Source organism: Copidosoma floridanum, unplaced genomic scaffold, assembly GCF_036245765.1.
Source record: "Copidosoma floridanum isolate Cflo_tuat_1 unplaced genomic scaffold, Cflo_Japanese_pri ptg000020l, whole genome shotgun sequence".
NCBI classification, from domain to species: domain Eukaryota; kingdom Metazoa; phylum Arthropoda; class Insecta; order Hymenoptera; family Encyrtidae; genus Copidosoma; species Copidosoma floridanum.
In genome coordinates this window covers 26,783,458-26,806,392 of record NW_028321897.1, presented here as the reverse complement: position 1 = coordinate 26,806,392, position 22,935 = coordinate 26,783,458, and the positions used below count along the sequence as shown (strand labels likewise).

Genomic DNA, 22,935 nt, shown 5'->3' with positions numbered 1-22,935 from the left:
AACCCTCATCTTAGAAAGAAAAAATGAAAAATCATACCAAGAAAAAAAAAGAATGTCAAAATAAGTTGTTACGGTAACGAGATTCGATCAAAGAGAAAGTAAAAAGGCGACTTGATTCGGTCGAACGTCTGCGTTTGAGCACTCTGCTCTCTCGCTCCATGGTCCTCCTCTTTTATCAATCACTAAGGTGATTGGTGAGAAAGAAAAGAGTGCCCCCGACCAGCCCTTATTTGACTGATCGTGACACGACCTTCACCTTGACCTATCTAAGCGTGTGAGGAGTCGTTTACTTGTCTCGATCTATACTGAATAATTAAATAAAAATCAAAAATACAGGCAAACGCTTGACAATGTATATAAATAATAAAGAAAACTTAGTTCGTAACAATATCCTTAAATTTGCTAATCAATAGGCGTGTATACGTGTAGATGTTGTACAAACTTACTTTCGATTACAGTTATTCTCACTATACTGAATAGCTGTATGGTTGGTTGGTACGCTCGTTTCATTAAAAGACTAGCTGACCTTAAAACACTCCTAAGGAAGCTTATGTTCAAGGATGCCAAATGGGAATGGACTCTCGATCAAGAAAAGGCATTCGAGAAGTTAAAGCAAGTCTTAACTGAAGCCCTGGTACTTGCAAGGCCTACTTTCTCAAAACCATTTGTGCTACAAACTGATGCCAGTGATGATGCAGTTGCAGGGGTGCTTTCTCAGGAATTAGACGGAGAAGAACATCCCATTTGCTATGTAAGCAAGACCGTAAATAAAGCTGAGCAAAATTATACTGTAACGAAAAAAGAATTTCTAGCAATACTTTGGTCAGTAGTCAGTCTTTAAGGTTATTTGCAAGGGGAAAGTTTTACAGTGATCACTTATCACAGTAGCCTTTTATGGTTAATCAAATTCAAGGATCCGGTAGGTAGGTTAGCCCGATAGAATACTGCACTGCAGGCATATGATGTGAAATTCATTCACAGGAAAGGGAAGTTGTATCAAGTTTCAGACGCATTGTAGTGGGCATACGAAGGCTAAGTAGCAGCATTGGGAAAGGTGGTCTCGACTACCCCTACGGAAGATGTTTGGTAAAAAAGGTGTGTAAAGTCAGTAAAACGGACTCCCCACAAATTCCCTAATTGGAAGATCACCGAAGGCAAATTGTGGTACCATAAACCTAATACCTACATAGACCCTGTACTGCCAGATTTCGATGCACGAAAAATTGTCCTTCTAAAAGAAGTAAGATTTAAAGCACTACAGATAGTTTATGTAAAGCTCCAGGCAGCACATTTAAGAGTTGACAAGACTTATCCACTTCTAATCATGTACCACTATTAGCTAGGATGCTACCATGACGTCGTGGGATATGCCAGGGCGTGCCACGAGTGCCAGAAGAATAATGTTTTGCAGCAGGCTCCGGCAGGTTTGATGGAGGAAAGGAACATTAAACAGCCCTGGATGGTAGTGTCTACTAACATACTCGGGTCAAAGCCACCATCTAAGACCAGAAACCGATATGTCTTGGTTTTTCAGGATCGCAATAAATTACGCAAAAGAATTACGAATTCTTCGCAAAGCAGATGGCAAGAATGTAAGGAAAGCATTTGAGGATTTAATTTTTAACCAGTGGAAAACTCTAAAATATATACTTACGGATAATACGACTAAGTTTATAAGTAAGGAGATGAAAGAAATGTGTGCCAACTCAGGTGTCAAACATACGACAATACCACCATACCACGCTCAAGCGTATTCCACCGAGAGAGTTATAAGAACGCTCAACTCAATGATCAGCTTTTTCCTGGACAAACACTATCAACTTTGAAATGTCCATCTCCAAGAATTTGCCTTTGCAATGAACACCATGGAGAACGCATCCACTAAAATGACTCCAGCTTTCTTAAACTTCGGTAGGAATCCGCCACCCATGAAACTGACCAATGAATCTGTGAACGAGGATCAATTAGGTATTTGGAATACTAAGAATCGGGAGAATCAAATATAAAGTCTAGCTCTCATAAGGGATTCAACAAAGAAGTGTCTCAATGAAGCAAGTTCTCGCCAAAAAAAATATTATAATAAAAATCATCAACCCGAACAGTTCCAATTAGGAGACATAGTAGTATAAAGGAATGATGTCTTGTCAACGGCTGAGATAGGAGAGGTGTTAACGACAGAAACCGCCAACCAACCACACGTCACTGGTCCAGCCGATTGGGGAGGACAACTTCGATCCCTGCGCGTGGATTATGGAAATGAACCAGCCTGATCCAGCAGTCCAGTCCCCCCTCAACACCATCGGGGAGTGACTAGAACCAAAACAGGAGCCGGTGGCAAAGGAGGAGGGTATAGCCCCAGAGTTTCCGGATTAGTAGGGCATGGGAGAACATCAGACCAAGGAGCTAAGTCCCCAAGTTACTCTCCCATCCCTCATGGCATTGAAGGTGACATGGCCAGACAACCTCCCGCATCCATCTGCGCGTTGCACGCAGATCCCCCCTCCAATTCCAGGGGAAGATCTCACCACCGGAAACAATTCCGGATTCGGTCTGCTGGAGATGTGGACGAACTGAATATCGATTCACGTGCTGTCGCTGGCCTCGGACGTGGAGGTTCTGCCATCGGTGTGGCCTCAAAAACGTCACCTTGGCGCAATGCCCGAATTGTCGCGAAATTCGGCTAGAAGAAAGGCGAAAGTTCCTGGCCAAACAGACAAATCTTCACCCCTACCACCCCCAATAATTTTTTTTTCTCTTCTTCTCTAGTAATTCTTTTTCCCCTTTTTTTCTTTTTCTTTTCGTTTTTTTTTTTTTTTTTCTTTACCCCCTTAATGATTTTTTTTCTTCTTTTTTTTTTCTCTTCTTCTTAAATAATGCTGTTGTTAAAATAAGTTTTTTCTTCTTTTCTTTTTAATTTTTGTTTTGTTTCCGCTGATTCAAAATATCTTTTTTAAGTAAATTGTTTTATTGGTTTGATTGTTTTCATTATTATTTTTAAGTCCCCTAGAGGGATACTCTGTATTAATAAGTATATATAAAAGTTGTCAATAATTCCTAATTAATTGTTATTTGTTAAACTGATTGGTTTTGCTTTAAACACAGCTCTAGTACCATGCATTGTATCATTTTCTTGAAAATATATTATTTAAATGTATACGTAATATCTTAACCGCATATCAAAGCACTCGCCGGAGTAGGTCTCTCGCAGCGTGTACTGGAATTGACTGCCAAACTTCCGCCCAGCTGCCCCTGCTGGATGGGTCCTGTTAAGTTACCCGCCCAGGTATTGGCTAAGCTTAGGCGTGGGTAAGTAAATGGCCAGTAAGTAAAATCATGTAAATCACAGATAAGCTCAACAAATGGAAGTGAGAGAAGACTCCCAAGATTTACGGAGTAAATTTTACTTTTTACACAAAGACAACGTGCCTGCTCAACAAGTAAGTATCAGAAAAAGATCTTGCGTTATTCTCCCTCGCATTTTCCGCCCCCCTTTTTTCATACTGCACCGAAGTCGTGGCTGTATACACGTTAGCAAGCGGGACACCGGGGAGACACGCATATCAGCGCACAGCAGAGACACACACACCTACCAGCAACGGTTGCTACCTATTAGGAAGGCAGAGGTTGTCTTTGTCCTATTCAGTGGTCAAAAGGAAGGCCCTTGCCAGTGCGACGCCGCGTTAGCAGACCCTCGCGGTGCCTATAGCTGACAACAGCCACAAAAAAAGTACACTGACGTGCAGCTTCCTAGTGGTGACTCTGCTGAGTGTGTGATCCCGCACCTTCCTCGTGCCTGGATGAAGCGTATCAAGTAAGCTGCAGGCTGGTATGTGCAGCGTGCTAACGGTATTAGATTTAACGATTGACGAGCAGTTAAGTAATACCCTTTCCCATAAAGTTACGCCAGAGCCACGCGAGTGTACAGTGAATAATATTTTAAGATTCTCCACCATTTTTGGTGTACCGTATCGGAGAGAAAAGCGTAGCTTGCGTGGTGTGCATGAATGAAAAGCCAAGCTGTACAGTGCTATACAATTTCTTAAATACGTTTTGATAATACCTCAGTGTTTATTAAGTGTTACTTTTTAAATAACACAATCACACCGTTGGAGAGCGTAAGAATTGCGCAGGATGCTGAAAGTACATATGAATATCCAAGATTGATATTCTCGTGTGTTACACAGTATTATGTTCACAACTTATAGAGTGTCTATTTTACTCAGTCTTGCAGCAATTAGCGCATGTTATGCTTTCTCAACGGATACATAAACAATCGTTTGTTATATCTCTAAGCTCTCCTCCGCCGTTGCTGTAATCTCCGTCAACGGAGTAATAGTAAACTTTTTTTTTCTTTAATGATACAGATACCAACGAATTTTATAAGTACTTTATTTTTAAAAAGATCTGTACTAAATAAGACTTGAACCTTCGTCCTTTTGATTCTTAATTAGGCTCCATAACCACTACAGCACGGTGTGTTATGTCTGCTCTTCTATGAATAAAGAACACTTGGGAACGTGTACTGTTTGATACACGCAATAAAGTTAAAAATCAAAAGGTCTTCTGTGGACCACGGTGTTAGCAACAGATAATTAGTCGATTCAAAATTGATTTTCTGCACGTATCAATTTTTAACTCTTATAAATCAAAAAATATGTTTCTCGTTATGATTACATTAGTATAAGCTCAAATTTGAAACTCAAGAGGCATGTATAACAAGAGACATCGTACAAAATTACTTTTGAACATAGTAATTTTTACTGTACTGAATAGCAATGCAGTGGAATAAGAAATCTTACTATGTCACATAAAAAATTCTTATTTAGAATGTGAGACATTTGAAAACGATTACAATAAAATTCATTATGTTGTATATCAAAAATTATACTATCACAATGTTCACTACGTTAGACATAGTAATTTTTATTATGCCATGTAATAATTTTTTTAGGGCTGCTACATAATAATAATAATTATCTAAACTACGATAAAAATTATTTGAAACGTAATAATTTTGCGTCATCGGATAAGTCTTAACTTTCCTGAATAATATACAAAGTCATACATCTTAAGCTTAGTTTTAACATTTCTCTCAAGTGATACATAAAGATCAATTTTTTTTTATCTTCCAGATATATTGACAACTTTTACACTTTAGTATGCTTTATGCATCGGTCTTTATCATCAAAATTTTAAGCTATTGCATAGCTTCTATCTCAGAAATTGAGCGTAGTGACCGAATCGAGAAGTTCAGTAAGGAAAATAATACCCAACACCCCCTACTCCACCTACCATATAGCTCGTATGTATATGGTACGACTGTACAAAGCTGGCACGGATCGAGACGAGCTGCTCCGAAATGGGATGAATACGTAAGCAGCTGTTAATGAAAAAGTACATCGGTGTATAGGTATCTATTATATCTTTATAATGCCACACCCACCGCATATGCACCCCGTAAGTATACAAGTAGGTATATTTGAATTTATATCTAATACTGCTATAAAAACAACATTAATTTTTGATAAAACAATAAGCGATCATAAAAGTAGCCCCCTTTTACACACACACATGCACGCACATATACACACCCACAGTTTAAATTCTTAATGTGTATATATTCATTCTTCATTATGTTTCTAATAGAAACCATTAAACCAAACACGTGAACTATTTAGTACCCATGTATTTTGTGTAAAGGTAATACATTTTTATGCTGTCCAGAGAAAGTAAGTGTTCTAATACTGCGGAGGAGAACTAAACGTGAACGTGTCAGCTTACCGTCACTGAAACTAACGCCAGACGTAGCTAAGTAGGTGGCGCAATGAAATCGGGTGGCACGAGATTTAAAAACAGAAACCCTCATAAATAGAATAGAAATGTGATTAATTTGCTAATCCCATAACCTAATCAATTTGAATATTAATATTGACGCTGATAATTCTTATTTAACTTTTCATAAGCAAAGTATCTTATAAGTATCGTCTTGAGCCAATTTTTTTATATTCTCCTAGTTATTTGTGAAATATTTATTACTGTATACAACTAATATTTGCTTATTAATTAGCCACATTGTCATTATTTTTAATTTGCGTATTTATTTATATTTTGTTACATATTCAACACATAAGCAATAGTCAGAGATGAAAAAAAAAAAGTTTTTCAATATACAATTCGATATACAATTGATTCATAACTTCTGAGTAATTCAAGTGAGCACTATCTGTTTCAAGTATTTTCTGCAGATGGCATGGCGTAGAATTAGTCAAATTTTTGAAGTTTTCATTGGATTATTAAGACCTCGCCAATGTGCATAAACATGAGCACATAATAATGAGTCATAATTTCAAGCTATTTTAACATTTTGTAATTTTGATAATTTAGGTTATTTTTTTCGTCAGTTAATATGTAAAAATACATTTTTATCAGGCCAACTATAAACCATTTCTGACAAAAAAATTTCTAAAGTGTTGAATTCTGGTGAATAGGATAGCCACACTAATTTTTTGAGGAGATTGTGTTAAGCATACTAATTACAGAAGGTTTAAGCTGTATACACTGGACCATTATATTCTATATTATAAATAAGATTATCTTGTTCTAAGTAATGTTCCGTCATATTTTAAGCAAACGAGACTAAAGTAGATTCACGTACGTTTCTGCATTAAATCTTTAGCTGATATGACGACTGTGCTCGCCAATTACGCTGTAACTATGCATTTACTAAGCTGACTGTTTTTTTAATATTTAAGTATCATATGTTCACAGCTCTCAGAACTCTACATCAGCTGTTTGCATCAAAGGAAAAAACTTTTTCGTCCATGAAAACAGTTTTTCTCCACTGTGTAACTGTTCTTGCTCCATACATCTTTTCGAAATAAGTTTAAGCTGTTTTACTATTACATTCTAGCTTTACATCTTACCCCAGCTGTTTCAGAAGTCTTAGACGCAGGTTTAAAAGAATATTTCTTGAGCGTACTCGTAACATGAAGTTAATATCTCTGCTTTTTCTAATTTAAGTACATTATTATCAAACTGTACTTATTTAAATAAATATAATGTAACGGTGCCCTACCGTTAGGCCACATTAGTAGGCTAGGGCAGGTAGGGAAGCAGGGAAAGGGGGAAAGAGTGTTAAAGGGCCTAAGTGGGAAAGCGGGAAGGGAAGGTAGGGAAATGGGAGAAAGGACCGAGGGAGTGGTAGATTAGCTTGGGCCAGCAAACGCGTGTGAGGTGTTTTTCTGCCGTCTCCCCTTGTTTCCGTTCGTTTTGGTACGTAAATTTTGTGTTGGAGTGATTGAGTGATCCGCCGATAACGTTGGAGACCATTCGACGTCATGGTACAGTGTTGGTGCCGTGACCCAGCTCCTAAACCAGTTGACAAGGTCGAACCAAGGCCAGGCCCGACGACCTTGACCTCCGCACGCAGCCAGTAGGGATGCCTCCTGGCCTCTGCGTAATCACTCCAACGACGACTAGTTTCCACCTATTCAAGGCACCGATGAGGAGCAACCCCCCGCATCGCTATAAGTATCTGCCAACAGGCAGTCTATTGTAAAGGACAGCGGCCCTAGATTAGCCCGCGTAGGTCTGCCCGGTTTGCGTTTTCGCGCCGCGAGCACGTCGAGCAATCGCGCTTGACGTGTGAGGAGACACACCTACACCCACGAGTACTATTTGTATTTATATATTTTTGTTCTTGAATATATTTTATTACCTCATATTTCTCGTGAGTGATTATTCTGTGCATACCCGATCCCCTTTGTATCGTACTAAAGTCGTCGCGAGAGGCAACGACGCCCAAGGTCGTCGCGATACTTGTCCCCTGCGGTGTCTCGGAGAGCAAGACCCGCGTATAAAGTTTTATTTCAGGTGTCGCCGAAGGTACCCAGGCAACACAGGCCCAGTCGAGGTTGCAAATTCCGCCTCGCTACTCCACATCGGCTGCACCCCGTAACAACAACTACATCGATTTATTCACAGAGCTGATTCTTAAATCCAAAAATATTTCTTAATATTTGATATCAAATCCTATCTCCTCAATATAATGGTATTTAAAATAATTAAAATTTGTATACAGATTTATTATTGCAATACCAAAGCTTAGATAATTTGATAAAAACTTCTGACTTTAATGCCCTTTTCTCACTGTTTTAAAAGAACACTATAATGGAACGTGAGAACATTGCAACTGTAACGAAATATCATTTATTAATCCGTGCAACAGTTTGAAAGAGTGCCCCCACATTGGCGATAGTCGAAGTCACTAAACTGGAGGCAATGCCTGGAAGCAGATGACCTCAACTTGACCCAGGTCAAGCAGATGATATAATCTCAAAACGTACACAAAAACACGTTGAACTAGATAATGGAAAATTCATTATTACTTGTATTAACGTCTTTCAACTCGGCAGATTTGTAAGATTAAATTGTTAAAGAAAAATGGTAACGTATTTCCGTGAATTATTTCCAGTCCAGTGACTCCAACTATCGCCAGTGGTGGCGCTCTTTCAAATTGTTGCACGGTCCGACTATTAACACCTTGACTTAGAATTTCTCTTCACAAACCATTGATTTCTGGAGTCATCTAAAAATTTCTTAATATACCCAATGTAATTACTAGTAGTGTAATACATATGATATAGTTCTATGTAAAAATTGTACTAGTCGTAACAAATTCATGTATAAAAAAAAAGACATACTAATATTATAAAAATTTCTTTACCACGACGATCACAATAACTAAGGACAAGTTCATAATAATTAAAAAGATAATCGACAACTATGTAAACAGAAGGATGCATAAAAAAGTAGAATTATCATTTTTCCAGCAGGTATCATTAGAAATTATTTGTCTATGATTACATTTGTGTATTTTAATCAAAAACTAATTATTATAAATATTTCCATTGACGTGATATTGCAAAGTAAAGTTGGATACACTATCGCTTTATTGTCTTTGTATTATTGTATGATTGTGCAAATTTATTTAATATAAGTGAAATACATTGTAGGAAAACATCTTGTTTTTAACTTAAAAACTAGACTTGAAAAAAAACACCTAAGTAAGCAAAAGAGTGTATAAATGCACACTTTTTCTTATAACTAATATTTTTTTTTTTTTATATTGGGTTACCGTGACAGCCTATTGGCCCAGTCGCCGGGGCCACCCACTCACCACCTATGTGTGGGGGTGTATTTACCCCCATTTACCCTAAATCTTCTCTTTAAATGATACCATACAAATCATACCATGGGGACAGTGGAAGTATCTCCGGTGTAACACACCTTGTCAGTTAAGCTGACACTCTCTGCACCGGGAGGAAGAGCATCGGGTCAACTCGCCACTGTGTAGCCTGCGTCCGAAGCATCAGATCTAGGCTAATAAGCATCCCCGAAGAAGCCCCATGTTTCAGGGGCCACTCCTCGCCGGTAAGGCCGGCGATCCCTGCTTGGCATCGGGCCCGCTAATCCCTACCTATTAGGCCCTAACACTGTTTCGCATTCACCCAGGCCCGAAGACCTGTGGAGCAAGAAAAAAATCCTGTAATTACTCTGAAGGAAAATTCCACGGAAAAACCCGCCCCAAAACAGCCGGGATTACATAGGAACTTTTTTCGGTGAAAACAGTTTTTAAAAAAATCTGCACTCACCGGGAATCGAACCCACGACCCCTAGAACAGCGTTGTATCAGTAGCAAGCACGCTTACCACTGAGTCAACGCCGCTCTTTTCTTATAACTAATATTATTTTTTGAAAAAATCATACATAACAAGTATACAAAAAGTGTTAAAACTTTCGAATTAGTAAAAATATTAATCTAAAAACTCCAAATTATCAGTTTATTTCTATATCATACGCTGCAACTGCTGCAAACATTACAAAGTGTGTATTAGAAATTAACTTATCCAAAAAATCCTATCATGTCTGCAGAATGAAAGCTTTTATATGGTAATTTTAAATCAAATACTACAGAACGCACCTAATGAACTTTACAATTATTTCACATTAAATGCACCACTGTTATTTATAAGAATTTTTTCATATCATTATAAAAATTATATGCACAAAGTCTAAACGTGGACTTCTTTATAAGTTTGCACAGAATAAATTCTAAAATAAATACATAAACAAGGAATATTTATAGAATTTGTACTAAAAAATTAAATATGTACGTATAATTCTTTACCTTAAATTACAAGAAATCTATTTTATTAACGCAAAACAAATAAGAACCATATTATTTGAAGTGAAAAAACCTGCAACCAAATCTAATTCGTGCTGTAAAGAGAAAATAAATTGTTTAATTAGCTATCATAATACAATATTATGATTTGACATCACTTTAATTTTATGATAAAATTAACACACCACAACGGTGCTAAGAGTATTAACTTAGATATTCTATTTGTTACACGTTGATGTAAAATTTCATGACACGTTAAATTTGTAGTATAATATAAATAAGTACAAAAACTTAACATATCAAAATTATGTACTTACAAAAAGAACAATTATAGGTTATTATATAATAGTAATAAATATTTTTCAAAAAACACAAAGACTATGAAAAAACGACTTAGTGACTATACTGTGAAAATGATTGGCTTATGTAAAGTTCAAAAAACGTTTTTCTGCCGGGGATGGATGCAAAAAAAATACTACAGAAGACCTGTTATTGATATATAATTAGAAATGCCAGACGGGACTTAATTCTCTGCAAAGCAGAGCTCAGTACTCTGCAAACATCGATTAGTAGAGAGATTGCTGACTGCAATGCTACGGCGCGAGTTCACTTTTGGCCACTGTTTCGAGCGCCCCGTCGCGACCAAGCGGTCGAACTAGGCATACATATTTTTTTTATATTTGAGAAGCGTCAAGAAAATATACCCAGTGTGTGCCTATGGATTCGCGTGGAAATGGGCATGTAGGCACATACTTTGGAGACGCGCGGAAGGGGTATACTGAATATGTACCTACGAAGTGAGGAGTGGTGCATGGAAATGCCGACTACAGCTATATAACTATACACCCGCGTATATCATAGCGAAAGAAAGTGACGAGTCTTTCTCACTGTATACTAACTTCTTAAATAAGGTCTTAGAAATTAAGGAGAAATAGGGAAAAAAAAGATTTTACATCTAATATTTATAAAATAACAAATCTATTCTTTTATTTAACAATTCTCTAGAACATATGGAAGCTTAAGAGAGGCTAGCCATATTATTTTTCGAAAATTAAATCATACCAATAAATGCTTACGCAATTGGAAGCTCAGACTTTCAAGGCATTTATTTTTTAGTTCTTCTTATACTTCGGATTTTCGTTTGGTACTGCGTATCAAAGTACGTTGAAAAAATATTTAGCTTAAAATATTTTTTGAGGTTGATAGTATGGCTATAAGAACCTTAAATATAAATTATTATTTTTACTTATCATTATCGCTATTAACTGTAGGCCAAGTTCCGGAGGGTATCAATGAACATGTGTGACTTTAGGTTGTATGAGGTCCAAAGTTTAAATAGCTGAAATGGCTAGGGTTTATGCCGTCGACGTCAAATTTTGGCGATATGAGGTTCAATTCTGATTGCCATTAGATTTTTTTTTTTTTAATATAATTTAGTATTTTACATTAGTTTCTTATTGCAACTTTCATTTTTATTTATGGATATTGTCAACACTTTTTTTTCGGGCACGTTAAAAAAATTTTATTTTTAATACTGTGTCACGTACATAGAATCCTACGCAACAACTGACTATTAAATAATTTATTACGTCAATAGTTATAGCTGGCAAGGCTAATTCATAATTTTAAAGGTAACAATTTGAATGATAGTAACATTAATAAGTAACTAAATACCTGGTAGATTATTTAAATCTTTATGTGCGTATTCATATGCTTGCATGTGTGTGATCTCGGACTTTTTGACCAATGTCAATGTTTCAGGACTCAGAACGATTACATTTTTATATTGTTACGATGGCTTGGGAAAAATAATCGTCATAGCTTTTTAAGGTTGTCATACCTCTTGACGATTTCTTGATTTTTTTAAGCAGATTGTTGTATTATTAAGGTGAAAAAAATATTTTTATACATATTTTAGTTTTACTTAGGGAAAATTCAAACAATTGCATTTTTTTAATTTCTCCATAAGTTATACAGTTTCATTTTGAACAATAAAACAATTTTTTTTCTTGCGATTCATGCATTCAAGATTAGTATTTCAATAAGATTAATAGAACAATTTTCTAATTTATAAGTTTAATTAAATTCTTAACAAGATCTTATTTCATACAGTACGAAAAAACCTCATTTTCTATTTTCGCACACTCCATAAAAGTTTTTTTCATACGATAATTTAACTTTAATGTGATAAATATTATGACTTTATTGACAGGTTTTACACATCTGAGCTTGTAGTTTAATTGTGTACATTTTAATACTTACTGTAGCTAAAAAGAATGAATGTAGTTTGGTTTGTTCTTAAATATCTTATACGATTGTTCCATTACAAAAAACTTTAGATTGCAATAAATGACTAAAACTTTTAATTTGCTAATCAACATAATTTAATATTGTTGAATAAATTTCTACATGCAGAGAAAATACTGAAACATTTAACGATAGCTTTTTAGAGGGTCAGAAAACTGAGTGGATTTTTGAAGGTTTTGCACTACAGATTTGTTTATTTAAAGTAAGGCCCGCTTTTTATCCACAATTAAGGATGTGGTTCAATTTTTTTTTTAAGTCTTACAATTTTTTGAATTGCTGCATAATATCGTCGGGTCAGCGCAAGAAATAGTCTTTTCACAGTAGAAGACATGAAAGAGCTTTTTTAAATCAAGAGGAAAAAAAAGGTTTCTTTGAGTTAATTTTTTTCCCTTTAACTTTAAGTTGGTAATAGAAGTATGTATGTTTATATGCATTAATTAATTAAGCATTACTTAATAACACTATGGTCAATCTCTATGTAACATAGGTCACTTACTGGCCACGTTGTTGGATAATTAATACAACATTTATTAATAATAGAAAAGCGTATTACCACATGTCACGGAGTATGTACGATCTACTGTATCAATACAAATTATTGCTTCATTTGTGTGATTATACGCCAGAAAGCACTCTGCTTTTACTCTGTATTTCTCAATAGCTTCTAATGACTTGTTAATTGAAATTTTTAATTTTTTTATACAAATTTCTGTATCAAAAAAAAAAATCTAAGCTTATTGTTTCACATAATGTCTTTTATAAGAGGGTATAATGTTACCAATAAACATATTTACAGTGCAAAATTTGGGAAGCATTCACACGATTATCTAACACTTTAAATCGCTACCGAAAAACATATTACTGCTTTCTCAGCAATCAAAAAAATCAAAAAAATATTCAAATATGCGTTTTAAAGTACATATAAATTAAAACGTTAGACTAGTTAAATCTTTTGAGGAAAGCAAAGTATTTATATTATATAAATAAAATTATTATTTAGTGAAAAAAAATAAAAAATTTAAAAACTTTATATAAAGAAAAAAAAATAAAAATTAAGCAATTCGGGCTCTATAAAATATAATTATTTCGAAAATTAAATTGATATTAAAAATAAGGAAATTGTTGTATCAATTTTAACAATATGTAAAGTTTGCATGCATTTATCAAAGCCACTGGTGCAATTTAGATTGTAGGATTTGATACAATTTTAATATCCATGTGCTGACAGCATAAAAATATTAAGAACCAATTTTTTTTAATTGAAAAAAATACTATTAAATAAATTTTTTGGTTATAATTGTTAAGGAAATTATTAAAATAAAAGTAAATTTTTTGGGCCTTTGGCTATTCTCTCTTGTAAACTGGATGTTTATAATTTTTGGAAAGTTTGAAATCATTTAAATTTTATTCATAACCTTAAAAATCATTTGTTTGGTTTTATACAATTATAAATGAGCCTTGCTATCATTAAATGTTTCTGTATTTTCTCTGCAGGTAGAAATTGATTTAACAATATTAAATTATGCTGAGTAGCAAATTAAAAGTTTTAGTCATTTATTGCAATCTAAAGTTTTTTGTAATGGAACAATCGTATAAGATATTTAAGAACAAACCAAACTACACTCATTCTTTTTAGCAACAGTAAGTATTAAAATTTACACAATTAAACTACAAGCTCAGATGTGTAAAACCTGTCAATAAAGTCATAATATTTATCACATTAAAGTCAAATTATCGTATGAAAAAAACTTTTATGGAGTGTGCGAAAATAGAAAATGAGGTTTTTTCGTACTGTATGAAATAAGATCTTGTTAAGAATTTAATTAAACTTATAAATTAGAAAATTGTTCTATTAATCTTATTGAAATACTAATCTTGAATGCATGAATCGCAAGAAAAAAAATTGTTTTATTGTTCAAAATGAAACTGTCTAACGTATGAAACGTCGTAACAATATGAAAATGTAATCCTTCTGAGTCCTGAATCATTGACATTGGTCAAAAAGTCTGAGATCACACACATGCAAGCATATGAATACGCACATAAAGATTTATATGATCTATCAAGTATTTAGTGAGTTATCAATGTTACTATCATTCAAATTATTACCTTTAAAATTATGAATTAGCCTTGCCAGCTATAACCATTAATAAATTATTTAATAGTCAGTTGTTGCGTAGGATTCCATATACGTGACACAGTATTAAAAATAAAATTTTTTTAATGTGCCCGAAAAAAAAGTGTTGACATTTATTCATTAATTAAAATAAAAGTTGTAATAAGAAATTAAAATAGAATACTGAATTACATTAAAAAAAAAAAAAATCTAATGGCAATCAGAATTGAACCTCAAACCGCCAAAATTTGCCGTCAAAGGCATAAACCCTAGCCATCTCAGCTATTCAAACTCTGGACCTCATACAACCTAAAGTCACATATGTTCATTGATACTCTCCGGAACTTGGCCTACAGTTAATAGCGATAATGATAAGTAAAAATAATAATTTATATTTAAGGTGCTTATAGCCATACTATCAACCTCAAAAAATATTTTAAGCTAGATATTTTTTCAACGTACTTTGATACGCAGTACTAAACGAAAATCTGAAGTATAAGAAGAACTAAAAAATAAATGCCTTGAAAGTCTGAGCTTCCAATTGCGTAAGCATTTATTAATATGATTTAATTTTCGAAAAATAATATGGCTAGCCTCTCTTAAGCTTTCATATGTTGTAAAGAATTGTTAAATGAAAGAATAGATTTGTTATTTTATAAATGTTAGACGTAAAATCTTTTTTTTCTCTATTTCTCCTTAATTTCTAAGACCTTATTTAAGAAGTTAGTATATAGCGAGGAAGACTCGGCGCTTTCTTTCGCTATGATATACGCGGGTATATAGTTATATAGCTATAGTCGGCATTTCCATGGACCACTCCTCTCCCCGTAGGCACATATTCAGTATACCCCTTCCACGCGTCTCCAAAGTATGTGCCTACATGCCCATTTTCACGTGAATCCGTAGGCACACACTCGGTATATCTCCTCTACGCTTCTCAAATAAAAAAAATGTGTGCCTGGTTCGACCGCTTGGTCGGGAGGGGGCGCTCGAAACAGTGGCCAAAAGTGAACTTGCACCGTAGCATTGCAGTTAGCATTCTCTCTACTAATCTCTGCTGCAGACTTTGAGACTCGCAAGCTATAGCCTGGCCCAACTAGAGTACAGCTCGAAAGAGTGTCTACCTAGATCTCCCTACTTCTAGTTTTCCTCTTAAAGAGATACATGTATGGTTAACCTTAGCCCGCCTATCAGCTTATGTATAACATCTTTGTTCCCTCTGTTGAATATTACATGAAATGGATTTCAAGTTACGTTTATAGAGTTAGATTATAAACGTAACTTGAAATCCATTTTATGTAATAATAAGAAAAAAGTTGGTATTTTACAGAAATGCGGTGTTTATCAGATTAATTGTTCCGAATGCGATGCCATATATATTGGACAGACAGGACGTGCCCTTTTCGAACGTATAAAGGAGCACAAAAAGTCTATTTATAATGATCGTAATACGACGGGTTTTAGTGAACATTGTAATTCTAATGCGCATTTCCTAGATGAAAATTATATAAAGTTACTACACAGTTTACCTAAAAGTTTTAAATTGAATCTGTTTGAGACAATAGAAATAGAATTAGCAAAAAAACATAATAAATCCATAACGAACGATCAAATTAATTTTACTCTATCTCCAATAATAGAAAATGTAATACATAGTATCTCATAAGGTACTCATACACAGGCGCATACATATCATACCGTTGAGCGACAACTACATTTGTAATACTTGTACTTGACTTTAACGAACTGATGTACATAGACCATTCAGTGTATGTCGAGCATCCGACAATGGCGTAACTGCCGAAACAGCTGTCTGCGAATAATAAAACATTGTGAAACAAAGCCAACTTTTAAGTTTTTACTTATTAATATACATTTTGATTCGAAATGTTTCACTAACGCCCAAGCGAGAAATCAATTAATAATAATTATTATACTGTACAAATTGTAATAGTACAATTTGTGCTATACAACATAGTAATTTTTGTTATGATCATTTTAAAATATCCCACATTCTAGAGTAGAATTTGCTCTGTGACGTACTAAAATTTCTCATTCTACTGCATTGCTACTCAGTATAGTAAAAATACTATGTTCAAAAGTAATTTTGTACGATGTCAACGATAATATCCATACTCTTAAGGTGGCTCCAGCGCCTAGTGCCGTATCAAAATGGGGAGACCAAAAATTAATCATTATTTTCTTTAAAATATGGTATAAAATTATCGTAGAGACTGTTGTAAGCCATATTCTACATTTTGTCTGTTACTTTAGTGAGTTAATATAAAAAAACAAAAAAGTTTTATGGTGCCCTAATTGATGAACTGTTACGGTACACTTCTAAGTTCAAGAGTAGTTATACCTATATATATGTACTCTGCAGAATACAGACAGCTGAGAGCTGACTTGCACTCGCAACTGTATACTTAGTCTCCAATTATTTAAAGATTTTGTTCGATAACAAGACACTTTTCTCATGTCATCGAAAACTGCGTAATAATATATATAAGATAGTATATTTTTTACACCTTACGGGTTATTTATATAAGTGCAGCAGTAGGTTGTATATCGCGTAAGCTTGCATTTCCTATCCAACCCGTTTTAAAACTACGATTTTCTAAGCATGATTTCATACAATTTTCATCGTCAACCTTAATTTTTTTTTATACGAATAGAAAGATGGGAATTCAAAGAATATAATTCAATTTTATTAACCTCGGTTGGGTTATTAATAATTTTAACATTGAGGCCACTGAAGCCACCTTAAGGAAACAAAAGGTTTATATTCATTAAAACTACATATGTGTTTTGATTTTTTATATATGTAAGTTGGCCCTCGCCCCTTGCGCGCTCCATGCACTAACCCTCCTCATTTTAAATCAGTTAAATACTTTCTTTTTTCAGTTTGCTAATTGAAGTTAAAAAAATAAAACAATCCGTGTTTAGTAGTTTAATTTTCAAAACAGATGTAGTGTAAATTTAATAAATACCTTTTCCTAAATTTATAAAACAATTGCCTGCCTTGTCTATAATCGCAGAGAATATCCAAGGAGATAAAATTAAAAAAACATTTTTAATCATTTTATTGATAGTATAGTTTTTCAGAAAAAAGGTTAAATAGGATCTTTTTACTTTACTTTAACATCCCAATATGTGATTCTAATTATGCCTTATATTAAGTACAAAGAAGAATATTCAAAAAAGTAATAAAAATGAACCAATGGTTGTACTCTCTGGTCGTAATAAATCCCTCTGATCGTAAATCAGGATTTTCAAAATTATATGTGAACAAACAGATAAAATCTTTTTTTTTATTAATGCCCCAGGAGGTTCAGGAATAACATTTCTATGTAAAATGTTAATTTCTTATTTTATTTCTCGTGGACCAAGAATCGTATCCATGGCATGGACTGGTGAAGCATCAATATTACTTCCAAAAGAAATGACCATCAGTCATAAAAAATTTCGTTTACTTTTAGACTTAAACAGTGTAGAAAGGTCGTTCTTGGAATTTAAATCTAAAAAAAATTAAAAGAAGAAGATTCAATTATACGGGATAATTCTTCTATAATCCCAAAAAAGCCTAAGAAATAGTTAAAAGAACATTACGTAATATATGTGATACAAATATCTATTGTTGCAATAAATGAATTGTTTTAGAAAGCGATTTCGGACACATTCTTCCAGTTTAAAAAAATAGTAATAGAAGCATGATCATACAAGAAAGGATTAAATCATCATGCCTTTGGTCGATGTTTTGTATTCCCAAACTTTGTATCAATATTCGTTCAATTGACAAAATATTTTCACAATTATTATTAGATATTGGAGAAGGAAGAACTAAACCATTTTAAGTACCAAATACATGGAGAACAACTGATGTTTATTACGATGTTTTTGGTAAAGATAATAACTTTTCAATCAATAGCGTAATACTTACTTCTCATAATAATTATATTTACTTTTTGAATAATAAAATTCTAAATCGTGTGAAAGGAGAAACGAAGATATATTACAGCAGAGATCATGCTACTTATAAGCGTGTTGATCAACCTAATAATGATGTTTGTATAAATTTTCCAATTGAATTTCTAAACAACATTCATGAAGGCTTACCACCACATAAGCTTAATCTAAAAATTGGAGCAATTGTTATGTTGAAACTAAATTGAAGTATAATTGATGGCTTAAGTAACGGTACAAGATTGTCACTATGAAATTACTTATATACAATATTGACGCAAAAATTATAACAGTATAAGAAAATTATAAAAAGAGTTTTTATACCAAGAAAAACTCTCAATACAGGAAATTCATTATCATTGCTATTTATATTATACAGAAAACTATTTCACTTTAGTAATATTAAGACTCAAACTTTGTAATATGAAGCATGACTGTTCCATTTTTATCATATAATTATTATGAGTAGATAAACTAGGCCGATACGAGCACACGCCGAAACCAGCACACGTACCCCTCCCTGCCCACGTGCACGACTGTGCGCGGACAGCTACGACTCTGCACGAAGCGCTAGGGGTTGTGCACAGCTTCCTTCTCTCTGGTTTGCCTGTAGGAGAGCGTGTTGTTTTGTATGTATATGGATGAGAGCCCCAACCACACGCTTATATTTGTGAGGTGTGAGGTGTGACAAATAAGTGTTACCTTTCCAAGGTAATACGTTTACACATATACATGTTTATCTACATACATAGATAAATACTTACGTACGATGCGTGTATGTATATATTTTTATAAAGATTTTTAATTTAAAATGTATAATGAGAGTGGGTAGGACAAGGAGTGGATTTTTATTTTTTAGGAAAATAATAGTAAATCTTAAAACATTTATTCTTATTTTTTAGAAAATTTATTTTGAATTACAATTTACAAAGTACGAATTACATAATTCTTAAATATTTAAGTATACAGCTCTTTAATATCATCACTTTCATCTTCCCATTCTGTATATAAGTAGAACTTTTTCATGCGTTTGACATTGTGAAGAGCACACATGGTTTTGTAAGCTCCATTATGATGAGGGCAACTGGTAACCTGTTTTGGGAGCTCAAACAAGAATTATCTGTTATATCAGTGACTTTAAATCCAAATCTTTCCAGCCACTTTTGTTTTAGTTCTGCATTCACAAAAATTTTGGTGGCATCTTTGAGATTCTCTCGTAGAATATTCCCAATCTCAGTGTACTTTATATTGCCTGAATTCCAGGCTAGTCCATCATAGTTATGTTTAAGATATGAATTTTGATCTTTACATTTCTGTGATAATTTACGCCAAGCAAAGGGTGCTTTGAAAAGATACAGTTATACTTCAGCATCTTTCGGATGGAGCGGTAGAATAGCTAATGCTTTAAGCACGTAATCATTGCCAGGCTTTTTAAAGCCTTGCATGTCTACGATGTATTCAATTTTATCCTTTTTTCTACATAAAAACCTTAAATTATTGTTTGAATCGTTCATAATTTTCACGTTTAGGAAATGATGATTTATTAGTTGAGAACTTTTCTGTTAAATTTTTCAGCCAAGATTTTTTATTTCCGTCATCATAATCATCCTTGGTTGAAAGTTTTTGATATTTGACATCAGTAGTGAATTTGCTAATGGTTGGCTTATGAGACATGTTGATCAATAAATATCTTTTTGACCAAGTTGATTTTTTTATTTTTAAAGGATTTTACAACATTTAAGATCTTTTGAGTTTTGCCTAGTTTTTTTTTCTTTCCATTCCTCAGCGTGTTTTTTCTCAAATTTTTTCCACTCTTCTTGACTTCGCCTATTCTCTTCTTTTTCTCTAGTCCAACTGCTCTGACCTTTTTTCATGACGGTTAACAGATTAATGAAGTTTGTACTGTCATGCATCGGGTTTTATAGCCTCACATAAGTTTTTTGACATCCCCACTCATGGAACTGTACTGAACGATACGATCATGTAAGATTAAGCAGTAAGCTGATGTATTATTAGGAAAATTGTCGTGAGATTCGAATTCTAATCGCACATCTACGGGAGCATTCTTTAACGACTCATTTTGTTTAGAACAGTCAAGGACAAGCAAAGGTACAGCATGTTGAAATTGATATTTGCTTAACAAAGGTGCACGATCTTTACCATAATATGAATTTTGAAAGTTTGCATACATATCATATAACAACGCAAAATGATTGTTTGTTATATTGATATTGAGATCCCCATAAGGATAATATTGTGAATTTAAATACAGTTTCACATTTCTTACATTACAATGATCAAACTGGCTAGCATTAATACCTCTCTGATTTTTACAATTTGTCTGAAAGGCTAGTATAACATAGCGTGGCTTTTCCAACTGATTGGACGTCTTGACCGTCCATATATGTTTTGATGTAGTGGGTAAAAGTGGATATTCATAAAGTTCCCAAGTTCTAAAGCTCATAGATACAAATTTATCTTTTTGCAAATAATTAAGTAGACGAATTTTATGTGCATCCGACATTACAACGTAAGGCATAAGCCATTCTAGTTTTAATATTAATATCTTGAAGTCTTCCCAAGTTGCCACTCCATTAGGTTCTGCAGCAGAAATTTCACTTTGTAAAACTGCATTCAAATTATTTCTAGATCTTGTGAGTATAAGTTCATGCTTTACATTAACAACTGTTTTACGATAGTCTTCAGCAAAACCAAAAATCATACTAAGAGGAATCAAAAGATCAAAGTAGCCATTATTATTTGTTAGATTAAGTTCATTTGAAGTACCAAGCCAACCAGCATTTTCAGTTAATACATCTTGATCAGAATTGAGCGTTAGCCAGTTTTCAATGAGAGTTGTCGAACCTACATTTTTACACTTATCTATCTCTATAGCGTTTATCTCATATCTTATTTCTTCAAATAGATGAAGGATAGCATTGTTTACTAATTTAGTATTTGCAGCTGTCGTAGTACCATCTGCTTTGACTACCCTTCCATGAATATGTAAGGAACTGCGGGATGGTAGCAGGTATAGGTCTTGATGTTGAATTGATATACGAATTTCATCACTATTATTATATGTTGATGATGCATATGGTTGATGAGCATGAATTTCATAGTGTGCGATAGACTCATCAGACGCAACGGGGGACTGAATGCTTAAAATGTCATCCATCTTTAAGGTAACAATTTGAACGTTAGTTTACACCTTTTATTTTTCAGCCAAGACTTTTAAGAAACTGTATGTTTTGATTGGTCAATTTTTTATGGTTTAGTTGTCCTTTCTGACGTCTCGACGATTTAAAAGCTTGCCGTTGACTGAGCGCAGAAGTACATGTCAAGCTGTTTATATACTTTTTGTGATTATAAATGATACCCATTACGATGATGGTTTAATGTGCAATCTTATAGTGATGACTTCTCCACGAAAATTGATTAAATTACCATCTTGATCAACTGCGCGTAGTTGTAAGTGATCTATGACTCGTCCAATGACAGGTAAGTAGATTATTTGTGATGGAACTTCAATAATTTTATACCCTGGTGGTACCGCAGGAAAAAATTCATGAATTGTATGAACTTTTTTTCCGTTTATATAAGCTCCACTAGTGATGCTGCACTCAACTCGTAATGCATTAATCTTGAGAATGGATACAGGTAAATCGGAGTCATGAGTTAAGTTATCTTGTAGTAATCGTTCAGTAAAACCTAGTAGTCGCCCTATAGAGTCTTTTGGTCTGAAATCAATAGTATGACTACACCTAACAACACTACGAAGCGTATTATTATTTGGCTTGATACTGATACTTATATCTTTCGGTTGTAACACATTGACTAAAAATGACTGAATATCTTCAATTTCATAACTGCCAGTTGGAGTAACTAGCACTTGATCACCCACGTAAAATTTATTGTTATTTACGTCAATATACCAAGAACATATTTGTGTTTTGATGATAATTCAATAGGTGGAAAATATTGCGCCTCTAGGGTAGAAGAAGTACCAGACAAACTAAGTGTTAATGTTTCTTCCATGACCGTCAATGTAAAACTGAGATTTTTTTTACTATTTTAAGTACTTATATATGTATTGACAAAAACTTAAAGCACAAATGACCGCAGTTGTAAGAGTTAAATTTTTGATATCGTTTGTGATTATACTGAACTGTATCAACACCCCAATACAACATTAAATCAATAGGTGGCTGCAAATCTCCAAAACTGTCATAATAAACAACATTCTGGCCATATTTTCGATACGCCACCCAGTGAGTTCCAGGTCCATTCTTGTCGTCAAGATTTACTATAGCAGTTTCACAATACCATGGCCCATCACTGGGTAAGTCATTTCGCATAAATA

The 22,935-nt window shown here is 33.9% G+C and overlaps 1 protein-coding gene across 1 annotated transcript in view; it reads right to left on the bottom strand.

The window, feature by feature from the left end:
* Window positions 1-22,935, bottom strand: part of emp (epithelial membrane protein) — a 469,800-nt gene that overhangs the window by 223,957 nt on the left and 222,908 nt on the right. The window lies entirely within an intron of this gene.